The 17,486-nt window shown below is 32.8% G+C and overlaps 1 protein-coding gene across 6 annotated transcripts in view; it reads left to right on the forward strand.

Moving 5' to 3' along the window:
- The window catches only part of LOC109533790 (plasma membrane calcium-transporting ATPase 1), a 106,727-nt gene that overhangs the window by 19,557 nt on the left and 69,684 nt on the right, over positions 1 to 17,486 (forward strand). The window lies entirely within an intron of this gene.

The following is a 17,486-nucleotide window of genomic DNA, read 5'->3' on the forward strand; positions in this document are numbered from 1 at the left end:
TGTTCCAGCATTTAGACATATTTCTATTTCCCCTGAAGAGATAAGACAACAACGGTGATTGATTTGTGAAAACGAATAACAATCGGTGTTTCCCGATTGAAGTATACTTGATCGTAAGTATAATTCCTATCTTACTGGATACATGAAGAACTAAGTAAGCACATCGATAAGGAGGTCGCATTTTTAGGTCATGTAATCGCAATACACCAAAGGTACATTATTTACGTAATCAGCAAAAGATGTGGATATTACCTTTATTACTTATCATTTATATTAAACTAGTACTCAATATAAATAAACCAATCTATTTAATTTAGATTTATCGGTATGGGTGGATGCGTAATTCAGCCAATGTTGAAAAACTTGACGGTTTACAACTATTGCCTATTACAAATATCAGTACTATATAAATTACATACGTACTATGCGAACCAACTTAATTGAAAATCTACATATTGGCGTGGAAGTAGATTAATGTTTCGTAGTTTGCCCCATGAACCAGTTGAATTGATGATTTTATTTCCCTTCGTTCTTCAGATGGGGGTGATCATGTTTCATTGAAAGTTTAGACTAACAGTGAAATTGGTAACCATTTTATGTTTCAATGTTTATAGTTTGCTTGTTTAACCGGTCATCGGATAGCCATTAAATCTTACACAGTTAAAAAGCTTTTAACGCCATATTTATATTGAAAAATATGGAAAATGTCTAAATATGGATCACATATTGTTTGGTCCAAATCTGTAGAGATCTTTTACAATAATAAGAAAATCTTTTTCTGTTTCAAATTATATAAAAATATAAAAATAGTGTTGAACACATATTTTTCCAGCTTCACCAGTATTTTTTGAAATTATAATTTAATGTTTCAATTAATGTGTTTTTTACACCGACTTTGATCAACTTCATTAGCGAATGTAACTTGCGTGCGGTATTAAACTAATTGCGACACTCCTATAATCGTCATCCTTATTCCGTAAACTTGATTAAGATCCCCTTTGAATCAATAATACTGGCTGGGTTTCTAATAATAGTATTAAATATAGTACAAGCATTATCGCTGATATAAATATTACAGTGTAGAAAGGGCAAGCAGGACTTATTATATCAACAATTGTGACAAATTCAAAATATTGGTATTGCAGTAGATTAATGTTTGCTACTTTTATTTGTTCAATATAGATGCTCCTTTACAAGGCAGTAGAATTGACATACATATACATAATTATTTGATTTTTGTTTAATTCATCTCATCTAGCGTTTGAGTTAGTTTTCGTTCTATAAGCACGTTTCCTTAATGTTTCTGTTCAGTCATCAGTCATGGGGAACTGAGAAAAATGCCTATTAAGTATCAATTGAGGGGTTAGAAGTAAGTAAATTAAATGGATCAAGAGCAAAAGAAAAAACTAGTTAACTGAATAATCTCATAGCTGAAAGATTTTATAATTTGGCAATAAGAATATTCAAATGTATAACTACATACTTTTTACCTTTTTCCTGCTGACCGCTCAATTATTATTTCAAAAACAACACGCGATCAAAGTTTATTGAATTACATTATTACTGTTTCAATTTACTACATTTATAATAATAATAATGTTTCTATGGCATCTCTTTAGAAAAGCTAAGGAAAGTTTTGACGTCGGATAAATAATTCTAAAATAATTATTTTAAGGAAGGCTTGCTAAGATACATATTTTTAAATTAATGAATTGTAAAACTTAATTGTTGAAATAGCACTCAAATAACGCAGTGGAAAAGCTAGGACCTTAAAATAATTTTCCCAGATAAAGCTCAGGGTTGTTTTGAAACGCGGTAGAATTTATTTACTGTAAACCGCGAAAACCCTACTAAAAGACGATGGGAAAATACGTCGAGTTCTTCTAAGCCGAAATATTTTAATTTGCGCAGTCTTCATTAGTAATAGCGAGTTCATTATGTTGGCCAAAGGCAAACATTTTTTGCCAAAAGTAGCACCAGTGCGATAAAAAAGGAACATATTTTAATGTAATAATACATCTCTAATTCAAGTTATTAGACTAGCAGCAAGACGTGTGTATCAAGATTAGCAGCCAACATTTTAGGCTCCATAATATAATATAATATATCATGTAAAGCAAGTGGTCTCGAGATAGAACCTTAGGGCACTTCATTAACAATTGATAGTTTCTGAGATGGTATGCCTCGAACTACTTGCAGCTGACTTGAATGTATTAAGTAAGATTTAATTAAGAAATGGATAGATCATCCTCTAAGTTAAGGAGATATATCGGACGGGTTACTTTGATCTGATATGGTCTGAAGTTCCCCGTTATTAATTAACAAAGATATTCAATCTGCAACTAAAAACTGTCTCCATTTGAACATAATTTTGGGGTGTTGGAACCTTTGTCATGTGACCGATGTCCGGCTTTTTTCCACCTATAATACCGTTGACGCAGTTTTAGGTCTTGTTACCTGATGATGGTTATGTGTTAGAAATAACCGAAAGGCGTCGTATATTGGATAAATTGAAAGTGGTCTCCAAGCGACTCTTCATTCACCCAATATGTTATCACGTCACTACCTCGGATTCAAACAAAATTGAACTCATTTGACACCTATAACGATCTTTTATTATCAGTATAAGGCAATAGCTATTGATTTGATATATAAATGTATCACCCTTTGTTCTACTTACGCACCTAAATAGGGGTGAGTAGAAAGTGTCTAAATTACCTTATTGACCAAAGAAACAAACGAAACTTTTCGTGTTTTCCGGAAAACAAGACCATTCTTTGATGTAAGTAGATTTATTACAGGACCGGTTTCCAGCCTATTAGCTCTCATCGGCTTCAAAAGAACACTCCCGAAACCTGCACTTGTATTTCGCCCATGTATTTTACATCGACGTGGCACTAGTTGCTATCGTTTTTCTCCGAGAGTCCAAGCAACTACAACATGAATAATTTTGAAGAACTCTCATGAGCTTTGTTCTCAGGTTAAACCCAGCTGAAAAGAGCTAATAGGCTTGAAACCGGCCATGGGGGTACCTGAGATTAGCACATCTCGAAATGTGTACCTACTTATATCAGAAACATTTGTCGGCTCTGATTATGCTGAAAATTTCATTGTTTTTCAGTATCATTCTGCGTTCTACAAAACACCACGTTTTACATATACATAATATGTTATGTGATGATGTGATGCTAACAACGATGCTTTAAAATATACAATTATAATACGGGTAGAGCAATTTTCCGTTTGCTTTACATTTCGTATTGTTTAATCGTTAGAATCTCGATTTTACAACTTACATAATACGCCATCATCTGCACATGTACGGGGTGTAAGTTTGGAAACTTCCCCCACCCTTAATATCTTTTTTGCAGTAGAAAATATGAAAAATCGGAAAGACCCGTCAATTTTATGTGTAAGGGGGACACTTGAGATCTATATTTTTAGCCTTCTTGTTTCAACCCCCTAGGAGAAGTAGATGTCACCCTTTAAATCTTAAATGGAAAGGAGGGTCAAGTAGAACAGCGTTTTCAAGGGCGTTCAATTATCTTTACATTGGTTACTACTTTGTTGCTTTTCAAAGTGGCAGAATCAGTTAAACTTGCCTGCATTCAAATTTTGGTTTTCAGTTTAATGTTTACACAAAAACAATTCTATTGGGTCTCCCTGTAATACAAATGATTGGAAGAGTAGGTTACACTGTTAAAATAGTTAAATAACAGGAAGAAAATCTAGTTTAAACATTGATTTCTTATTTTTGATTTTGATCTTATTTCTTGTTTATTGAGTATTTGACATCGACAAAAATAAATTTTTATTTGCGGAGAAGAAATTTCTACAATAAAACCTATGGGATTTACTTACACACTGTCTTATCAATTGTTCAAATTGTTGTTAGATTTCCTGTAACTGACAATTAAGTCTTTTTTAGATCTCCCTAACATTTCGGAAAACTTCACCGGGAAATTCGCCTTTTAAGATCATCAATATCAGCAGGTTGTGTTTTATAAACAATGGACTTAAGATGTCACCAAAGAAAGAAGTCTAAGGGCGTTCAATCCAGTGATCGTGTAGGACATTCAATTGGTCCCCTTCTGCCAATCGATCTATCCGGGAATAACTTTTCAATGTTAGGGAGAGTTCGAAAATAGACTTTATTAGTGTTTACAGGAAAATAGACCACATTTTGAACAACTTATAAGATACCTAGTGCGTAAGTAGATCTCATGGGTTTTATTGTAGAAATTTCTCTTCCTTAAATAAAAAGTAATTCTTCTCGAAGTAAAATAATCAATCAATCCGAAATAAATTGTTTAAACTAGATTTTCTTCCTGTTATTCAACGATTTTAACGGTGTCACCGAATCTTCTAATCTTTTGTACTATAAGGAGACCCAATGACATAATTTTTGTTTAAACACTAATCTGAATCACAATCAAAATCTCAATGCAGGCAAATTGGATTGTTTCTGCAACGTTGAAACGCGATTATTCGAAAACCTCTGGACAAAAAGCAACAAAGTAGTAACGAATCTAAAGAGAATTAGAGTAAAGAAACGAAAGAACGAAAAAAAAGAATAAAGAGAACGCTCTTAAAAATATTGTGCTACTGACCCTCTTTCCCATTTAAGATTCTAACGGTGACATCTACCCGCGTTAGGGGGTGGAAACAAGACAACTGAAAACATTAATTTAAAATGTTCCTCTTACAAATAAAATTGGCATGTATTTCCGATTTTTCATATTTTTTGAAAAGAAAGACATGAAAGGAGGGAAGTTTTCAAATTGACACCCGATATGTATTATTTGTGCTGGATAGTTAATTATTGTTTGGCTAATTTACTTTTACTAGACATAATAAAAATAAAACGTCTCAATCAAATAGATATACGCATTCCACGTTAATTTTCTATCGGTTATTACAGAAATTCCTTCAAAACAGCGGACCGAAAATAAATTTTGCAAATTTAATTCTCCTGGTTACTTTATACATTTTTCATGGCAGTGGATAATTGACGTGCACATGGTAAATTTTGCTTCCCAGTTAATTTTTTATCCAGATACACATGTTTTTCGAATGTTAATTTGGTTAATGCAGGAATTTTCAGGAGGAATTTTCATCGGAAAATTTACTCTGGTTATAATGAAATGGAACTATTATTTGGTTTTTGTGTTTACGTGAATTATCTACTTTAATGATTAATATTTATGTAATCACTAAGGAAAATTGTTACGTGAATGTTAGCAATAAATCGTTTAATAAATAATTCATAGTTTTATCTATTTTCGAGTATCTCGTGAAAATTTACCACTAATTACCAACATTTATCTCAACTGAGTGACGTCGTGTGTCAATAATCATTTTTAATTTGCTATACATACTACCGAACTATGATTGATAGATTTCTAAAAAAATATATTTTTTTATTTTTCTACTCTCAGTGCAAAAATATTTTGTTGACTATTATGACGTTCTACTACAAAGTTTGCAAAATGTATTCCAAGTAAAAAAAAACTTTTACTTGGCCCTGACTCACGTTCTCTCAATATACATTGTTAAATCTCGATTCCACGCTTGAGGAATTGATATTTTAGTCTCAACTAAAAACTACCCTGTTCCAAAACCGTATTAATTTCCATTGTACCATTAAACTATTAACAGCTCTCATCTTTTGACATAATGGAAAGCAATTTGCGATCAATCAAATCAACTGCCCCATTTTACTTTATGGGAATATAAACATAGTGACAAACCGGGCTTAATATCAAGCCCTTTACTTAATAAAAGAATGACGTATAATCGATAAATGACTAATTACTGGAAATTAAATTTGCTTTAATAAGAAATATCCAGAATAAAATATTTTATTGGGTATAAAAAATATTCCGTTGTTTCGTATTTGGCTAATAATATTTTCATCGATTTATACTTTTATTTTGGTAATAATGGCCTATAACAAAATAACGCATTGTCTCGTTAAAATAACAGTAATTGTCATTTCATTTAATAGACAAAAGCACACAATTTTTTGCTTTATTCTTTATAGCTGAGTTAATTATTTTTCGCATTTAAACACCAGATTAAATGGACTGTTCCGTTCGATGTATTTTATTCAATTTGCATTAAAATAATACTTTTTTTATTGTTAATTTGTTTCATTTTATATCATATCTAATAAACAGTTTACTGTATTTTATTCTTAAGAAAATAATACTTTTGCCATTTATCGCAAATCTCGTGTTTCAAAATCTTAATTATTTTTAAGATCGATAGAAATTGATCTGAGATTTAGTTCTCCGGTTGTTTGATTGCTTTGCATGTAGAAAAAGTTGGATACTATTGTTTTCTCTGAAATACTGCTCCAATACATAGGAAAAGAATCTAAGAAATTTGATTTCTTTTTGTCAGAAAACCTTGTATTGACAGTAAATATTTTAAGTGTTTTGAAAGCCATTAGTTCTGGGTTAGGCAAGTTTTAAATGGGACATAACAGTGTTGTTATCTGAGACGAAACTTTGTTTATTGGTGTTTAATATTTTGGCAAGCGGCTTGAAATAAAACCGGCAAATTTATGTTTCACGGATAACAATGAAGTAAACTTGCGTATAATAAAACTTGAGGAGAAAAAATGGTGATCATCGTGGCCATCTGATCAAGTTCTGTCATTAGTTTTTCATAAAAAATATATTCCTGTAGCGCTATTCGACGTCGTGACGTCACCTGATATGCTAAATTTAATAAGGACTATAAATAAACTGAATTAACGAATTTAACAAAGTTATCCTCAATATTGGTGGCATAAATATGCATGACTTGTGACAAAGTTTCAACCACAGTGATTCACAATTTAATAATTATTGTTGCTAGTAAACAAAAATGGTTACGTCATTATTTATTATGTGCATAATTTATGGAGAAAATGTAAAGATTATATTAATGACGTTCGCGGTGTTATTTAAAGGAAACTGTTGACATCGAATCGATGGTTATGTCAAAGCTTATTTGCAAATTTGCAAAATTTACTTAGCGAATTTGAGTTTGAAGAGCTCCCGAGCAACATGTGTAGGTGCAATACATTACTTAAATTTTTGGATGTTTATAGGATTTTTCATTACGTTGATAAATGGGAAAATCAATCCTCATAAATTTAAGAGTTGATCCAGTATCGTGATATGCAATACCCTGAAAAGGCTGTTCAGTTCTGGACAAGGTACAAGTCCGATTCGATCAATTTTCCTCCACTAAGTAATGAAGTGACCCAAGTCAACACATTCAAGGGTGCATTAAAATATATTCATTCATTCATCTACCGAGTTTAATTAGAAATTCGCATAATTTATCATGTGTGTAACCCGCTCATACAGTTTTTCATAGCAAATAAAGCAATGATGCTTCATTTGTGTTCTTATATGTGGACCAAAGCAATGCATTGCAAATGTATGATCTGATTTCATTTTCATATTACATATTTCCAAATTTAGATTGCGTGACCTTTATCGTTGCCTCCCAATTGTAAACAGTCAATTTTTTGGATTTGAACTGTTAGATAATGGCTCCATTATCCAAGATTAATGCAGGGTGATTCAAAACGGTCGGTACCCATTCCGGAGAAGCTAGGTGCTTTTGGGAGTATAGAAAAAAGATACGTTTTAAAGTTTTCAGTTAACAATACCTATTGTTAGTGTTTGCCAAAAGATGTCTTGAATGCGTCATTGTTGCTCTTATTTTTTTATCAAAAAATAGACAGGGTGGCTCACGGTTGATGACGTATACGGCAAACGGGACATTGGATTAATTTGAACCTTTGGATTTTTAAATAATAATTAATATTTTAAAGATTCAAATATTTTCAGCAATATAGCGTGGCCGCTAACACCAAAAAGTAGGATCACCTTTCGTAATTCAAATAAAACACCCTGTATATAATACCACTTTTGGGTTTGCAATTACTTTCAAAAATATTTGTCCATATTACCCATTTTTTCTCATTGTGATGATTAAACACCCTTTTAACCCATTGGAAGTTCCACAAGATGATTTCAGGTTTTTTGTGCAGTTGTAACTTCACGACGCAGTATTCAACCATTTAAAAATGTAATATAAAGCGGAAAACTGGTAAAACATGTAACCTTGCCGGTATTTTCGTTTTAAATTTTTTGATGACTTGTTTAAAGTTTAAGGTGCAGATTGGATTGTGCCGTCAGCGAGAACAGTTTTCATCGGTTTCGAGTTTCAATCTAAACATTTTATAAAATTATATTTGGAAAGTAATTGTTGTTTTATGTAATGTATAGGCTATCTATTGGTTTTATTGCTCTCGTTGCAGCTGTCTAAGTTTTACGTAATCTATTCAGCAGTTTTTAATGGGAACGTCCTTTTTGAACACCCGACTTTGATTCCATTCATTATTTTCGCAAACTTCTATCTAATAAACATAGGTATGGTACCAATGTTTTAGTGAGGAATTTTCCATTTATGAATTTTGTTTCTCAAAATCTTATCAGGTCAATAGTAACGTTTTTTTTTATTATTAAAGTATGATGTAATTGAGCTTGCCTATTGAATACAGTCAGGAATCAGTGATGTCTTAATTCTCTAGACCGTGATATTGTAAATAAGCTTGTGATATTAAAGTAAATGTTTATATGGATCAAAATTTGTAGCGTATTTAAAAATAATTATCAAGTCAGTTCAAAATTTCGACCGCGTTGTTTACCGGTTGAATTGAAAACTTAGGTAAAATAAATAACTGATTAATGGATTTTGAATCATACATAAAATAGTGTTGCCAACATGATAAATTTCGAATTCTAAATGTAGTCATTGGGGATAGCTATCTGTTCCTCCATAAATCTATCATTTTGAAATTATCAAAGATCGGATTCTATTCCCCTAAAAGTAGAAGTGGAAATCCCGAAGAAATATTGTGGAACATTTTTACGATAGAGCGATTAATTTTATTGACAGCTTTAATAGCCTGTTGTATGCCGAAAATAATTCCGATTTAACGTAAACACTGTATTCATTTCCTCTAACGAGTTTTTCATAAAACTTTGATGAAACTCTCTACTTTTAATTATAACGCTATTAACCTATTTGCTCAAAACCTAATCACATTTTTAATTCACAATTGAATTAAGGTTCTCAACTCTTTTACTGCTGTTTTCTGAAAGAATAATTCGCAAAGGATGTTTGGGTTTAGATAAAATATCGTCAAGATTTGCGGAATATTTTTTAGTAATATTATAAACGGTTAAAATAATATAACTACATTTTTTGAAAAATGTTTATTGTTATAGTTTGATAATATGTAAAGATTTTTTAACAAAGTGTCACTATTAATCGATATTAAGCGTTAGTTGACAGCAAATACATTAAGAGGCAGACGAAGGTAGTGATTAATAAATACCAATTTGTTTGGTTTGGTAAGAACTGAAGAATCAAATTTTCAGTCGCGCCTAACACTTTAATACCGTTATGTGCAAAAATGCTTTCTAGAAATGTAATCCATTTTATCTTAATTTGTTTGTACACAATAACACTTATAGTAATTGTTTATAATGCGGTTCTTAAATTGAAATACTTGTTCAAACGCCAAACATGGTATCTTCGGACTTGTCTGAAACTGAAATTATTGCTTCCTTCAAATTCCTTCTACTATTAGATTAAAAGTCCCTAGAAGATTGATCCAATGGTTGTGGATCATATAATAAGATATTACTAGATAAACGTCTTTATTGTCTTAATCCGCAACCAGAACCAACAATGAGTGAAAAAAGGTCAAATAAATCATTATTTTTTAATGTCTGGTTATGCAACATTGAATATCTGCACGTTCAATCTCAGATATGGACATTTCCCGAAAATTATAAATTACATTTTATCCGACCTGTTAATTATTAGCGCGCCGTTAAAAGTGAAATTTGAAGCTTCAATGGCTTTTCACTTTCCACGCGTTTTAATTGAAAAATCCTTTGGTATTCTGCAAGCAAACATCAGATTTCGCGCGATACCATGAGCTCAAAACTTTATTTTTATTTCAGCTACCTAAACGAAAATTTTTCTTGTTAAGTGAACTTGAAATAACATTGAAAAATCTAACTTTCAAAGTGAAATTCAGAGTTTATCTTTTGTTTTAAGCGAAATTTGAGACAAAACAAACAGCCGTTTTAATCAAAATTGAAGTCTCTTATGTACATAAAAAAGCAATTCTTTGCTACGAAAAATACATTTTGTATTTATTTTCTGAACACGAGAAAAGTTCAGCGTTATCAGGTATTTATTTATTCGAAGTAATTTAAATATTAAATTTCTCCCTTCACCATAATACAACTTTTCGATAGCAGGTAGTAGAAATATGTTTCTTCTCCGGTATTTTATGGTCAAACACTCGTTTTAATTAAACCTGAATTTAGTTATAAAGCGGATTAGCTTATAGAAGCATTTTAAAACTAAAAACTCTTTTACCCTTGAGTGAAATGAATGTGCCGCTATAAGAGCTTCTTTCGGCACAACAGAAATTAAGTTTATATTCGGAACGCATTTGACCTTTGCCCTTTGCATGTTAATAGTTTGTTAAACGCACCAATCAAACGGGCGAGCGGGAATAAGAATGAATAATGAAAACAGTTTTGTTGTTTTGAGAACAAAACAACAGAAGAGTTGAAGTAAGTTTCAAAGCAACAAGTTCATAATTGTTGTACAATAAATATAATTAAGCAGATGACTAATGATTCTTTATTCACTAAAAGCTATGCGGTTATAGTTTTTACTAGGTTATTATTATAGAGCTCAAGCGTACAGATCAATTACGTGGGTGTTATTTTCTTTGAATTGAAAATGTCGCTAAATATTTCGGGATTTTAAAACATTTCTTGCATTTCTTGACGGCGTTTTAGAAATTAGGTTGGTTTAACAAACACGTTACCATTTGTTACTGTAATTTTATTTTGAAGGAATAGCCAAACTTCTGACTTTGAAAAAGCAAACTGAAACATATAGATTAATGGCATTACTTGTAATCTTTGGTAGATTGAAAAAATAAATCATATTTACTTTGTTTATATACACATGATTTGAAATAGTATCTGTTAAAGATGACTAAACGACAAATGTATTATTGTATATTGGGCTTTACGAAAGATAGGCAAATGCCCATTAGTTAAGCTTACTGTGTAGTTTATTGAATCTTAAAAGGCATTTTTTAAAGAGTGATTTGAGAGATTTCCAGCACAAGGAAAAATGTTTGCGTGCAATTTGTACTTACAATGTGTTAGATGCATAACATTTTTCTATTTACATGTCTCTAAACGAGTTAAAAACTGAAAAATCTGGTCGCTTTGCATGATGGTTTGACCTTTACGACTCATTGTTAGTGCTTCATATTTAATTATATTTTAGAGCTTTTATTAAAATGTTGCATACAAAATATAGCATTACATTGCCATTATAGCTGGCAGCCCATTATGAAAGCATTTTTTTTCTTTACTAATGACATCAGTTGTACCCTTCCACTTCCACACAACTGATAAGTTGGCTCATACCGAATAAGCTCAATCACATAAATCAAGGCCAGTATCTATATAAATAATTTATGATTTTGAGTGAATCCAAACGTCTGAAAATATTTTAGTTGTTGAGCTGGCATTTTTATGCATTCTCAGTTTTCTCAGACAATACTATAACTTGATTAGAAAACAAGATGTGAATGTTTTATTAATTCTGCATATTTACTTAAATTCCTGGCAACCAATAGTCATAATTTTAGTAAAGCTATACTAGCTACTTAGAGAACAGAGTGGTTTTCATTGTAAATCTCTTTTGTTCATTTTGGGCCTTGCTGACGAGCCACTTGACCTTCCCAGCTCCACTTCAGAAGATGCGGTCGATTACATCAATCATTTTTGTTTTCCTTCTTATGGGTCGATTTCTCAAATGACGCTTAAAACCTGCCCCTAGTCGATTCAACTCTGTTCAGTCATTTGATGAGAACATAATTGCACTTTCGTACATAGATTTCATAATTCTAATTTGAATGTTTATTACAATTACCAGTTAAATTTTTTGCAATTGTTACCAAAAATGCTATATCCCTATATAGCCTTACCTAATAGGCATAATAGTAAGCCTAATTTTATTGGATTTTGCTATATATTAAGTAGGTACATATATGACATTTTCCAAGATGCAGAGTTCAATATTGTCAAATTGTCTTTTACAAAGGATGATTTTAAGGGGAGAAGAGATGAAAATCTTAAGTTAGAAATTGAGATGCGGGACGTAGATAAAAGTGTATAAAGTTTCATTAGGCATTTCAGAATTGTTCTTTCCAGGAAATAAATTTGTCAAAGTAAGCATTCTTGCGAAAATTGGACGTACCTGGCTCTATTTACCCTGAAATGAAAAAAGAGAATTTTATGAGTTTTCTTCTTTCTCTACGTCTATCCGTACATCTATCTCCCATATAACGAGCCTGTCCCTTCATCTATTTTGAGTTATTGCATATTGTATGCTTACATACCGAGTGCTAATTTGGAAACTTCCCACCCTTAATATCTTTGTTGCAATTAAAAATATGAAAAAACGGAAAGACCCGTCAATTTTATATGTAAGGGGGACACTTTAGATCTTTATTTTTAGCTTTCTTGTTTCAACCCCCTAGGTTAAGTAGATGTTACCCTTAAAATCTTAAATGGGAATGGGGCTCAAGCGGCACATCGTTTTAAAGGCGGCGTTCAAGCAAGCCACCTCTGAGGATGCAAGCCCCTCCTGCTCGCAAAACGTCAGAAAGAAATTAAAGTTTACGACGGCTTAAAAACGCGAAAAATATGTAAAGCGATGTGCCACCTGACCCATAATCTCATTTAAGATTCTAAGGGTAACATCTACCCCTCCTAAGCTAAAAATATTCATTTAACGTGTCCCCCTTACAAATAAAATTGACGTGTCTTTCCGATTTTTCACATTATTAACTGCAAGAAAGATATTAAGGGTGGGAAGTTTTCAAATTGACACCCCGTTTAAGGTAAAATTAAAGCTTTAAATGATGTGCATGCAAGCAGAGTTTTCGCTCATTGGTTGTCAAAGAAGTGCACCAACCAAAACCATAATTAACGTTTAAGGCTAAAAATCAGAGAAAACTTGAAGATATCGAACATTTAATAATAGGGAGTTATTAGAAATCATTAATACTGTAATAAAAGGTTCATCCTTATTTTAATACTGCATTTGCGTTATTTCTCTAACGAAATTTATTGGAATGCCTAGTTCACTGCTTTCAGCAGAGACAAGTAATAGTTATCCCTTGTCTGGCTTCCAGTATCCACCAATGACATACTTTTTTTTGTTTTCCCCGCAGCTGGAGGAATAAAACATATTTGCGAAGACACCCAGTGTTCCGAACCCTGGGTAGTGTTGAATTCTTACCAACTAAAAATTCCCTTTTTGTACTACGAGTTTTCGGGTGTTATCCTTTAAAACTTGTAGTCCTTTAATAATTTGTCAGCTCCGGCATCCGTATGCCATAGCATCGCATTCTCTCCATGTTAGCTCTTGCTAGCATGGGCATCTTATTAATTTAACGCCTTAACTTATACATGCATGCTACTTACTACAAACATTACGTTATCAGCACGCTTACAGCTTACGCCGTTTGTTACCTGTTGTTCTAGTGGGCCCTTTTTTCCTGAGGCCCAGATGTTCAGGAGTGTAGCTTACAAGGTTTCGCAGCTCTTCGTTGGAGCGCTTTCCAGCTTTCTCAAAGTCTGCTTTCGCTTTCCTTGCGGGAAACTCTCTTAGTGGCACCCACTCCAGGTGCCTGTAGATTTGGGAGTTTCTAACAAACCGGGGCGCATCTATGGCCATCCGCAGAAGATTGTTTTCTGTGGCCTGAAGTCTATTCAAGTGACACCCGGCTGCATATCCCCACGCAGTGGAGGCATACGCCAGTGTCGGCCTGATTATGGTCATGGTGAGGAGTAGCTTGTTCCTAATACTCATCTGGCTTCTTCGATTGAGGAGTGGGTACAACTTGGCAGTTGTTGCCTTATCCTTGGCGATGGTTGTTTTTATGTGCTTCTTCCAGATCAGCGGCTTATCTAAAACAACACCCAAATATTTAATATCTCTTTCCCATTCGATGTTTTCTCTCTATGGTGATGTTGCCATCGACTGCTTTCTGCCAATAGGTATGGCCTGGCTCCTCTCTGCGTTTATCTTCAGCTTACACTTGATGAACCACTGATGTAGTTCGTCAATTGCAAGCTGGATCTGTTGCCTGATGCAGTCCTTGCGCCATGAGGATGTTAGAAGGGCCGTATCATCTGCAAAGAGTGCCAAGGCCATATTGGCAGGTCTTGGAATATCGCTTGTATAATGACATACTATAACAGTACTCTTAGTATAGTATACCATTGGTATCCACAGTAGTCACATGTCGCAGAGGCTAGTGATCTGTGGATTTAACCTGCAAGCGGAGAAATGTCAACTGCCAGTATAAGGTAGAAATAAAGCTTACAGTATTGCTGCACAAATAGCACAGAACATTGTCATTATTAAGGGGTCCCTTATTTTTAGACTCAATTGCGCAGGCGTATCAGTCAAAATACTACAAACTTTATTACTGCATGTCCTATTGAGCGTCCAATAACTCTCTAATAATGTGTATTATCTTTAGTCAGCAAAATTTATAAATTATTTGATTTTTATTTCTAGTCATAACCCGTGTCGTTGTAAACTGATTAGATGTGGATGCTCTAATCTTCTTAGTTCTTTCTTGTCAGGACAATTAAATCCATCAACATTTTTCACACCTATTCATTCTTTCCAGGGCAGATTCAGTACTCTGCAAAATATTCAAACCACTCCATATATGTAACTAAATTATTATTACAGTGTTAAGTAAGTATTTAGAGGCCAAACTCTATATTCAACTATAGGACCAAATATTTAGAAGACCCCTCCTTCCATATCTGTTAGTGGATGATGAATTTGTTTGTTTCGCTTTGAACTTTACAGCTTTTAGCTTTGGGCTTGTTCTCTATTCAAGCAAAGCTTTTAGGAAATCTTTTTTGGAAGATCCATCATTGTGCCATTTTTATAATAATTCGTTTCAAAGCCCAAAGGAGAAGCCTGAGAAAGGCTGATTTCTTCTTCATCCAATTATAATCTGCAAATAAAAATTTCTTTTTGACAACCGTATTCTATAGACAGTCGTTGAGTTTCTTACTCTTGTGTTGTTTAAATTTTTTAATAATTTAGTAAATGGAAGTTTTTTCTTCTCAGCGTCTATGATATACATTATTTCCCGTATTTTGCGCTGGAAAATAAGGTGTTGACCAACATTTACAAAATTTTATTATTACCTTTAATCATTTTTCCCCACAGAATGAAACGTACTTAAAAGTCCCTTAAATCTTATTCCCTATAATTCCAAAGAGGTTGGCAGACCACTTTTATTTGCTGATTTAATGATGCAAAACACTTTCCCCTGAAATCGAGTCTCGAACAAATTTTTCTTTTCAGAAAATTCTCATGGAAGCCTTGTTAAAATTTTACAGAATTGAGACGTACATACTTTGGGAAAGTTCAGTGTGAAGGAAAGTTAGCTCGTTAAAATTAAGGAGTTTGAGGAGTTTGCATGCTTCGCCTGGGAGTTTTCCCAGGCTTTGGCAACATCGAGTTGTGAAAATCGATTGTGTATAAATGGAGAAAAGCAATAGATTAAATATGTGCCTTTGAATTACCAGGGTTGGCAATAAATAGGGATCTAATGGTAAACATATTGCGGGGGAATTTTATTGGAAATTATCCTTGATTTCTCAGGGGATGTGGGATGATTTTCGCTTAAGTCATTAGTGTGGCATCAGGCTAATTTATCAAAGGTATTAAAAAACTAATTGCTAACGTTTAGTCTAATTATAGGCTGAAGCCTTACAATATTTAAAATAATATGTATATGTTTGACTAGAAATATTTACGGTTGTTTTTGTAGACCCAGACAAAAGGAAATGCCTATTACATCTATAAATCTATCTGGGCCAAAATTTGAAGGCCGCAAGGTAAGCAGGCAAATATATATTTTTGGTGTCCCACAAAAAGTTTTGGCTAAAGATAACTCTAGTTTTGATTATAAATAGATTGAGGTTTTTGGACGATATTATCAATCGATGAGGTAAGCGTTTTTATTGGTCATTACTAAATTTTATTTAGCCTAGAATTATACTCATCATACTATCGATTATTTAAAATTTGATGAAAAAGTTATTTTTAGTATACTTCGCCTTTTCGGGTTATAGATTTTTACCAAATAAAAATCCGCAGTAAACTTGGCCTACTTTTACTATGATGAGGCTTTCCCTATTTATGCCTTTTGCGGACACGGACATTTCACTCTGTTAAACGAGTTTGATCAGTACAGTTTTCGTCCTTCTCTAAATAGCAGGAAGTGACTTAATAAAATTCGTTGTGTAAAATAGAGATTTATTTGGCACTCTTCCAAGGTCTTATCTTTAATTCACAATTTCTACTAGGACAGCTATAACGTAAATTCAACGTTTTAATATGAAAGGGTTCTAATCCAGGATTCCCTAATGTTGCTCATGGATCGCCATAAGGGATTGGAATATATCTGGACTTAAATAGGTTAAACCGAGTCTATAGTTTCTATGAGAAGTGGTGGGTAATTTTTTATATATTAAGTATAAAGCAATATATGTTCCTCGTTGCATCAATTTAATTAGTTATGATTTGCTTCAAATAGTTCGGAAGCTACCTCTTTCAACTAATGTAAACTTTTTATTTTCATCTGAATTCGACAAGCTAGACACGTAAAGGAAGGTGGTTAAACTCTATTAATTACAATGATTTTAAAATTAAAGCAACATTTTTCCTTCAATCAATTTTCAAACAAATTAAATCTAAGATGCTCATTACATTAGAAATTGTACTTACTCGTAATTACACTAAGTTACATTAAAAACAATGTGTTAAGCCTCGCGTTCGATTTTAAGTTATTTGTTTATTATTATGCTAAGCAATAGGCAACAGCTTTCTACCTACCTTTGAAGTATACCTTAAAAGTTGACGGTAGTCATCAACAACAAAATAAACAAAAATCAAGTCAGATTTTTTTCCCTTGATCATTACATTTCACCCAAAGACGTTTCACAATGTATTTCTGCAGGCCAAGGCTGATCAAATAACTGGAGTTTTTTAGCATACAATTAACGTATGTTTATGCTAGCATACGAGGTAAAAGATATAAGCGATCTCACAAAAATTACACCTTCTAAGGTGTGTCTATCAAAGAAAACTAAAAAGGTCGGTAGTTACATCAATACAATTTGACCTAATTAAGTGTTTCGTATTTCTGGCTTTGTGCGAACTCATTAATTTACTTTCCATCCCATTTATTAGTTCGTAAGCTGATGTTCGTCAATTTTCAGTCAAATCCTTTTTTCCGGCTTCAATTGTTTCGACTAATGTTACGG

This window comes from Dendroctonus ponderosae, unplaced genomic scaffold, assembly GCF_020466585.1.
Source record: "Dendroctonus ponderosae isolate FM_Combo_2020 unplaced genomic scaffold, Dpon_F_20191213v2 Dpon_F_20191213_1, whole genome shotgun sequence".
In the NCBI taxonomy this organism is placed as follows: domain Eukaryota; kingdom Metazoa; phylum Arthropoda; class Insecta; order Coleoptera; family Curculionidae; genus Dendroctonus; species Dendroctonus ponderosae.